Below are 8,741 nucleotides of genomic sequence, written 5' to 3' on the forward strand. Positions count from 1 at the left end.
TAAGTTAAGAAGGTTGAATTCTATTTTACTTATGATATAGTCATTAGGATTATTCACAACGTAAGAAAAAATAATATTTAGAGATGAATGGATGGACCTTAAAATCTACTACTCTAGTGGTTTTCAAAATGTGCTATGAGGGATCCCCATGAGAACTACAAGGTGGTCGGAGGTCTGGGGCAAAGGATTCGGGGTCATTAAGTCTATGTAAACCATATCTCTCATTCAGAGTAACTCTACTTTTTCCTGTTTGTAATTCCACATAGTGCTTTTTTGAAAAGAATGTTCCAAGGCAAACAAAAGTATGAAATCTACCAACTTATACCAATCCTTTCCCTTTTACTTATTGGAAAATGTTGACTCAGAGGAGCCTTTTGCCCATGATTCCACTATAGTTAAGATTTGACCACACTTTTACAGAACATGAGCCATATCCCTCCATTATATTATGGTGCACATAGCACTGTGCCTCGGGAGGAAGCTCTGAAGTATACTCTTTAGGGGAGAAATGTTGGTGACTGGGAGACTGCTTGTAAAGTCCAATGTGATTGCTGCTCCAGACACGGGGATGGCCTGAAGCCAGAGTAGCTTCAGTACCACTGCACAGGTAGGAACATGTGTCAATCACCCTAAATGCATTTGAATCCCCTTTCATTGACACTGTAACCAAATTCCTGCTCTTAATTCCCTGTGTTTTAAATAGTCCAATGGTTTATCTTTTTTTCCAGTTGCATCCTGACTTAGGCACAGATCAGTGCCCTGCTTTTTGCTGAAGAGAACTAGTGAGGTCGAAAATTGAACCTGCACTGTGACTTTGCAACCTGTAGCCTTGAACGTTCAGTCGGACATTTGGACTCATCAGTCCTGAGGACATAAGAGATGAAAGATTATTCCAGGCTAATTTCCTGGTAATGTTTTGGCTGGAGAATTTAAACCCTGAGAATTTGCCTCCTTAATTTTATTTTTTTATTTAAAAAAACTTTTTTAAAATGTTCATTTATTTTTGAGAGAGAGACAGAGCACAGTGGGGGAGGGTCAGAGAAAGAGGGAGGCACAGAATCCGAAGCAGGCTCCAGGCTCCAAACTTTCAGCCCAGAGCCCGACACAGACCTCAAACTCACCAACCACGAGATCATGACCTGAGCTGAAGTCTGACACTTAACTGAATGAGCCACCCAGGCACCCCTCCCCCTTAATTTTAGTGCACTCAGACGTAACCATCTTTCCTATAGTCCTTGTGCTCATCTATATCTTGCCATTATTTTCCAAGAGTCACTTGGAGTCCCCATATTTGCTTTCATTAGGCTCTACATTCCGGGTAACTTCCAGTGATAAATAATGTTTTTCACTGTATCGTATGGACTACCATCTCATTTTTCACTAATGATGGAGTCACTATTACCTTCATTTCTTACTATGCAGGGTAACCGATGCAAAGATTCATCTTTAGGTGGCTCTTTACCTAGGATATTCTTCTGGTGCCAAATATTGTATCAGTTGGGGGCAGTCAGGAAAACACACATCACTACAGGTATTACAAATACAAAGTGATTTATTTTAAGAACATGAAAGGGCTGGTAAAGCAAAGGTAAGGAGGATTACTTCAGGCTTTCAGAAATTCCAGAAATATAAGACTTACAGAAAAGCCACTACTAATAAACTTGGCTCTCTGCAACACCAAAGCCGGTGATTCTCAGGAGGATGCCCAGATACTGCTAGAAGCTGCGGTTGATTATTGCAGCTGCCTACAGCACTAACGTAGGTAATTCTCAGGAGAATGCCTAGAAGCCCCTGGCAATACCCCCCTCCTGCCATCTGCTAATGACCTTCTCTGAGAAGGGTGAGGAAGTTCCTCAGCAAAAATACCAAAATACAGCACAGGACACAAGCAACCACTGTTGGAACTGAATTGGTCGTGTACCCAGTCCTTGCTTGCACAGTAATGAGAAATCCTAAAGATGACTGAACAAGCTGAAACCATGCAAAAGCACCTTGTGATCAAGAAGAAAGTTTTCATTGTTTTACAACCTTGCAAAATTTTTGTCAAAGCACTAAAATGTCTCTTACTCTAGGTGATAAATGTAAAGGAAAATGAAAAAAAAAGTAGCAAAACTAATATTTGTTTGATGCACAGTGATTGAAAACACTTGAAACACTGACAATGAATGTGTTCGATTTCTCTGTATAAACCACGTCAAGAGTAGTTTGAACAGTGCTTGCCTTTTTGTCCTATAACTTCCGATATGGAGAGAACATTGTTTCTATGTCTTGGCGAATTGTACTCCTTTATCAGTTAAAATCAGCTGCCAATATTTTATGCTTTGAACTTTCAGTGCCATAAAATATCTCTGAGGATTCCTTGAATGTAGTTTTTTTGGCCAGCATCACTTCCTCTGGGACACCTTTATCCTTTTTCCCAAAACCACTTGCCTCATTTATGTCAATAAGCCACCTTCAGTAGACAAGTGAGTATCTAGCTACACATCAAGAGTCTCTTGAATGTTGGTAGTGGCAGCATTCCCACAGTCAGAGATTTGTTTCCCAGAACTTCACTTACATTTGATTCTAATTTTCCTTCCAGCATTTATAACTAACCATTTCTTTCCTATACTTTCATTTTTCTTGTACAATTCCCATTTCCAATGATCCATTTTTGTGAAAATAGCCTGTGGGTTTATCATGGAAGACAAGGAGTCAACACAACTATATGAAATTTGCATGAATGGAAAACCAGACATACAGTGATGAATAACCAACATACTTTGAAAGAAGTGATGTTATTGGCCACTAATCATGATGTAGAGATGTTACTTACATAAGGATTTATAGACCAAAAAGCTATCAGAAAGTTCATACTTTATGCAATTACATGGCCAATAGACCATGGCAACTGAAATTTGAAACTTGTTTAGAACTGGTAACATTTAGGGGCACCTGGGTGGCTCCGTTGGTTAAGTGTCTGACTTTGGCTCGTGTCATGATCTCACGGTTTGTGAGTTTAAGCCCAACATAAGGCTCGGCACTCAAAACAGAGTCTACTTTGGAACCTCTGTCTCCCTTTCTGTCTTCTCTTCTGTCACTTGTGCTCCCTCTCTCTCAAAAATAAACCTAAAAAAAAAAAAAAGGAACTAGTATCATGTAACTAAAGGATGATGACCAAAATTCTTATATACTGGGACCTTGCAAGGGAAGGATTACCTGGCTTGGTGACCAGTTGGGGTCCTATAATTGTGTCAGGAGTAACAGTTAAAAGGAAAATAAAACATCAATGATGACTTTAAAAATTCAAAGAGGAAAAATGTTAACACAAATAAGTGACATGGAAACTAGTGGAAGAGATGTTAAGGACAAATGAGGATACTGATTTTGAACCTGTTAAATTTTAGATCCTGAGGCTAATCCATGTGGAGGGGTCGAGCAGGCTATTATAATTTCAATCTATATTTCAAGAGATTTAGGAACCAGAGATATAAATTTGAATACCATCCACAATATGTTTGGAAATGAAGTTAGGAGATAGTTGTTGAACACATACCAAGCCCTCACACATATTTGGTATGTAGAAAATAAGAAACCAAGAGAATGGTAGATGGTAGCATCCCAAGAGACAGAATCAAGTCAGAAAGGAAAAAAAAATATGTGACAAAGGGAAATGAGTTTTTAGAACAAAAGTAACAGCAACAATGACAACAGGAAGACAATGGTAAGGAATGGTGCTGAGAAGCAAGGCAAGTCCACAGTAAAAAACCATTATTAGATCTCTTATTTAGAATGTCCATGGTGATTCTTTATGAGAAAACGATCAATGAAATGATGGGAGGTAGGATGAAAAGAGACAGGAAAACATTGAGAAGTGGGCAGTAGACATTGATGACTAGCAAATGTGGGTTATACTTTTAAGATGTTGGTTACAGGAAGAAAGAAGAGCTTGGCAGTACACCTGGAGAAGAAAAGCATAGTCTCTTTCCTTAAGAGAGGAAAGTATACATTTTGCTGCAGAGAAGGGGCCAGTAACGGGATAAAAATTGAAGATGTGGATTCAGAAGAAGTGGAGAAAGCCAGAGTTGAGAACAGATGGAACGTGACTTGGACATGAGTAAGGGTAATTTTTCTTGAGAGACAGAAAAGAAGGAGACAGCAAGTAAGATTTTTAGGTGAAAAAGATGGAAACATGTGGAGCCTTCATTAGCACCTCTCTTCACCTTGAACAGTAAGAATGCAATGTCAAGTTGAGAACTTGTGAAGAGTTCAGAATCGTTTATAATATTTGTTATAGGAGTTGGTAAAACAGATCTAAAGGAATTGTTCAGTACTTGGGTGACCTCATCTGGTAGGTCAGATCACATGACTTGGACCCACGGATAAGTTTGAATTTTTTTTTCTATTTCAGTTCTTAGCTACCTGAAAGTTGGATTGGAAAAAAGGAACAATAGTGTTTCTCAAGGGATCATGATTTAGCAGAAAGTTAAGCAAGAAAGTGATATTTTAGTGTTAGGATAAAATTTTTAAAAGGATGTCTGAATGAGAAGTGTAAAACCAGTATGAAAGAATTGAGAATATATGGTGACTATAGGACAGGGTGACAGTGAACGTCAAGCTTATTAAGGAGTGGCAAGCAATTCCTTGTTTAAAAAAAAAAGAATTTGTCTTTACAGGTGTTCAGTGAATGTTCACCAATGTCAAATACTTTGTCTTCAAGTTCAAATACGTAATTATATTCATACAACTCTAGGGTGCCTGTTCAAGCCCTGCATGTGTTTATCTCTTTTTCAGAGAATTATGTCAGACTCTTGGATCTTCTACTTTTGTCTTGGGAAGGTTTTTCTATGGGACTCATTGGTGACATTATTCAATGTAACTTCATTTTTGTTTCTTTTCTATCAAATAGATTTTCCCACAGCTTTAAAAGAAAAAAAAGCTTATTATTGTGTGAAAAGGGAGATTTTTGCCTTTTTTTTTTTTAAGAGAACCTAATAGCTTCATGTCTTTTGGTTCATGAGCTGGGAGAAACAAGTTACCAGTATCTTTCCTCCCACGTAATATTTTTTTTTTCATTTGGGTATGTTGTTTGGTAAACCATGAACTGAGGATGAGCCATATCTGTTTGTGAGCTTGGTATAGATGTGCACACATGAGTTCTATCAACAAATCTGCCATTCTTGCTTTGGAGTCACCTGGAAAAAGGAAACACTTGATTAAAAGAGGAAACCTAACTGGGATGAAGCTTTGAGCTACTGAGAATAAAGAGAAATTCATTCTATTACGTATAGACTCACGTCTTAAATGGTCACTGATCAAAGAACTTAAATTATATTCGAAGTACATATATTAAAAATCAGAAACTGGAACTTTGATATACTCAAGAAAGATATAAGTAAAGTCACAATCAACCTGAGGACTCTGTATAATTGCCAAAGTTATAACAGTAATTTTTTGGATTTAACTACTCTATTCCCAGAATATGGTGTCTGGTCTATGAATGAAGAAATCTGACCATAGCACACTGAGAGGATAGTGGGAGAAGAAAAGATACACATGCTGAGGCCGCCAACCAAGACTGAGCATAAACAAGAAATGGCTAAGAAATACATCTATATATGAATATGTGCATACAATATCGTTATTTAAGTGTAGGCTCTAAACTTTTCTCGAGGTCACCCCTGGGAAGCACAGCAGTTCACGACTATCAAAAGTTTGGGTAAAAAATGCTTTTGATGTGGCACTTGCTAGTTACATGCTGAGTCAAGTGACAAGGAAAGAATACTCATTATACAATGCTTTAGAAACCCAAAAAAGTATTTTTACACCTTTGCGGATAAGCTGGTAAAGGGGTCTCAGGAAGACAATAATTTAGCAGCAATGAAGGGATTGAAGGTATTTAAATTTCTGTGTACACCTCTAGATTGATTTCCATATGCCCCTACTTCCAGACTTCTCTTTGCTCCTGCTAATCTGCTGATGCTTCAGCTGTCCCATCTGACTCCATCTTCCTTTCCTGCCAAAGTCTTCTTGCTCAAAACCCACTTTGAATTTCCTTAAAGAAGATAACGTAAGAAGAGCATTTACCATATAGGATGTAGTGGTTTTTAATACAACAACTGAAATGAATTTGATTTCTTGACCCACCGATTTCCCTAAACTAATAGCATGTAACATTTCCTAGTGACTTCTCTTTTTTAAGTGTTGTAGTTCATTACTATGAGCATTTCATGTATTTGTGTCTTGTTTCGTTAACCATATTACAGATCTTCCTCAACCTATGATTTGGTTATGTCCTGATAAACCTATTATAAGTTGAAAATATCTTAAGTCAGGGCACCTGGGTGACTCAGTTGGTTAAGCATATGACTTCAGCTCAGATCATGATCTCACAGTTCGTGGGTTTGAGACTTGCATTGGGGCTCTGTGCTGACAGCTCAGAGCCTGGAGCCTGCTTTGGATTCTGTGTCTCCCTCTCTCTCTGCCCCTCCTTTGCTCATACACTGTCTCTCTCTCTCTCTCTCTCTCTCTCAAAACTAAACATTTAAAAAAAATTTTAAAGAAAATGTCATAAGTCAAAAATGCATTTTAATACATCTAACCTACCCAACATCATAGCTTAGCCTAGCCCACCTTAAATGTGCTGAGAACACTTATATCAGCTTACAGTTGGACGAAATCATCTAAAACAAGGCTGTTTTATAATAAAATGTTGAATACCTCATGTAATGTGTTGAATACCAAACTGAAAGTAAAAAACAAACTAGCTGTACACGTACAGAATGGTTGTATATTTGTTTACCCTCGTGATCCTGTGGCTGACTGGGAGCTGTGGCTCAAGGCCATTGCCCAGAGTCATGAGAGAGGATTGGACCGCATATTGCTAGAGTGGAAGATCAAAATTTTAAATTCAAAATAAGATTTCTACTAAATGTGTATTACTTTCACACCATCATAAAGTTGAAAAATTTTGAGTTGAACCATTATAAGTCAGGGACCTCTGTATTACAAAACTTTGAAGCTCAATTCCTAATATGCTATGGTTTCCTCCCTCCTGCCTTCCCTTCCTTTCTTCCTTCCTTCCTTCCTTCCTTCCTTCCTTCCTTCCTTCCTGAACTCATAATGCAATGTATTGCAGAGTGACAAGAGAATATGCTCAATTAATTTTTGCGTGGAAAAATAGTTTTTCCAATAGAAGAGAGAATTTTCACCTAAATATATTATTTATCTCCTCAATGTTTTGCCTACAAAAAGCTCATGCAATGCAGGTCACTGACTCTGATATACTGAGATGATAATCTAATTTTCATATTGCAGTGGCTCAAACTAGGAGGGCTGATTGGATTTAGCTCTTTCATTTTGCAGGTGAGGAAACAAGCATGTTTACTCAGAAGACTTTAACTTCCTGAAGACAATGGAGGAAAACAGTAGCAACAACCAGGACAAAAGCCCCGTAACATTTATGCAGGGTTATTGTCTATGCTGAAATATGTTGTTTTCTGACCTGAATGGAAAAAATTGAATTTGTCTGGATTTTCTACAATATAAATTTGAGGCATAGGAATAATTTCATTACTTTCGAACCTAAGTCACTTTCACACTTAATTCTTCATAAAAATGTTTTCCGGCATATGAAAAGAATTAGAATTTCTTATGTTTGGACTGTCTTACAGTAAAGAGGTGGAAAATAGAATTAACTGCAACGAAATGGTGTGTTATGCATCACTTTAAATTATTCATTTTTTTATTTCTTTTATTAAGCTTGAGTTCTTCCTCGTGATTGACCTTCAGATGCTTCTGAATATCTTTCTGCCACAGAACTGAGTAAACTAGAATCTAGCCTTCCTAGGTTATGAAGTACAAATTAAATTGACTCTCCTAGGGCTTAAGGCTGAGGTCACAGGGTGTCTTTTAATGGAAACTTAAGAATTGAATAGTCAAAGCTTTCTTTTTGAAAGCTAACGTCCACCTATAATCAAAGTCCATTTGTGCTTTGGCCTTGATAATTTTAGTGGTGACTTTATTACGAGCTGACTTTAGCAATACTTTCGGCAAATTCTGATATGAAGAAGAACTGAGTGACATAAAAAGTATTCTACTAAGTAGTCAATATTTGATGAAATTCTTTAAAAACTGTCAAGGCAATCATTCAAGAAATGTATTGTGTTTCTAATGGCATACTAAGCACACGATGACAGCAAGGTGTGATTCACCATAGATTACCAATATCATGTTCCTGGGCACTCTGGCGAGGATGAAAAGTATATGACACTTTCCTTCAAATAGCTCAAAATATATTTGGAGATACAAAATAAGAGAATGGTTATATATATATAATTGAGAGAAGGGAGAAGTTATGATAGGCTTGAATATTTAATTTTTTTTCTTTTTGAAACTGGATTCTAATTTTGCCACAGAGCAGGGCAGAATTCGGGGTCATCAATGAGAAAGGTCAGGTACAGAAGATGAAACAATACTAACAAAGACACAAATGTTAGCATGAACATTGTATGTCAAAGGACAGAGAGAACATCAGCCAGAGTGAAAGAGACTGTGCTTGGTGGGCATGGCGGGGACCAAGGCTGAAGATGTAGATTTGCAGAGGACTTAAAAGAACTGAGTATTGTACTCAGTGGAGAATCAATATTGTGTGTTTTTGAGCAGTGGAATTAGTTAATGACATCACTCTCCTGCAAAGATTAATCAGATTGATGCATTAAAATGATTGAAAAGGGAGGGGTGCCTGGCTGGCTCCATTGGCA

The 8,741-nt window shown here is 37.5% G+C and overlaps 1 long non-coding RNA gene across 1 annotated transcript; it reads left to right on the forward strand.

Annotated features, from left to right (window-relative positions):
- The first annotated feature begins 733 nt into the window (after positions 1–733).
- On the forward strand, positions 734–7,682 carry LOC115523862. Its single transcript, XR_003971863.1, has 2 exons — positions 734–908; positions 7,345–7,682. It is a non-coding gene; the product is annotated as an uncharacterized LOC115523862 (long non-coding RNA).
- Positions 7,683–8,741: the final 1,059 nt, after the last annotated feature.

This window comes from Lynx canadensis, chromosome C2, assembly GCF_007474595.2.
Source record: "Lynx canadensis isolate LIC74 chromosome C2, mLynCan4.pri.v2, whole genome shotgun sequence".
In the NCBI taxonomy this organism is placed as follows: domain Eukaryota; kingdom Metazoa; phylum Chordata; class Mammalia; order Carnivora; family Felidae; genus Lynx; species Lynx canadensis.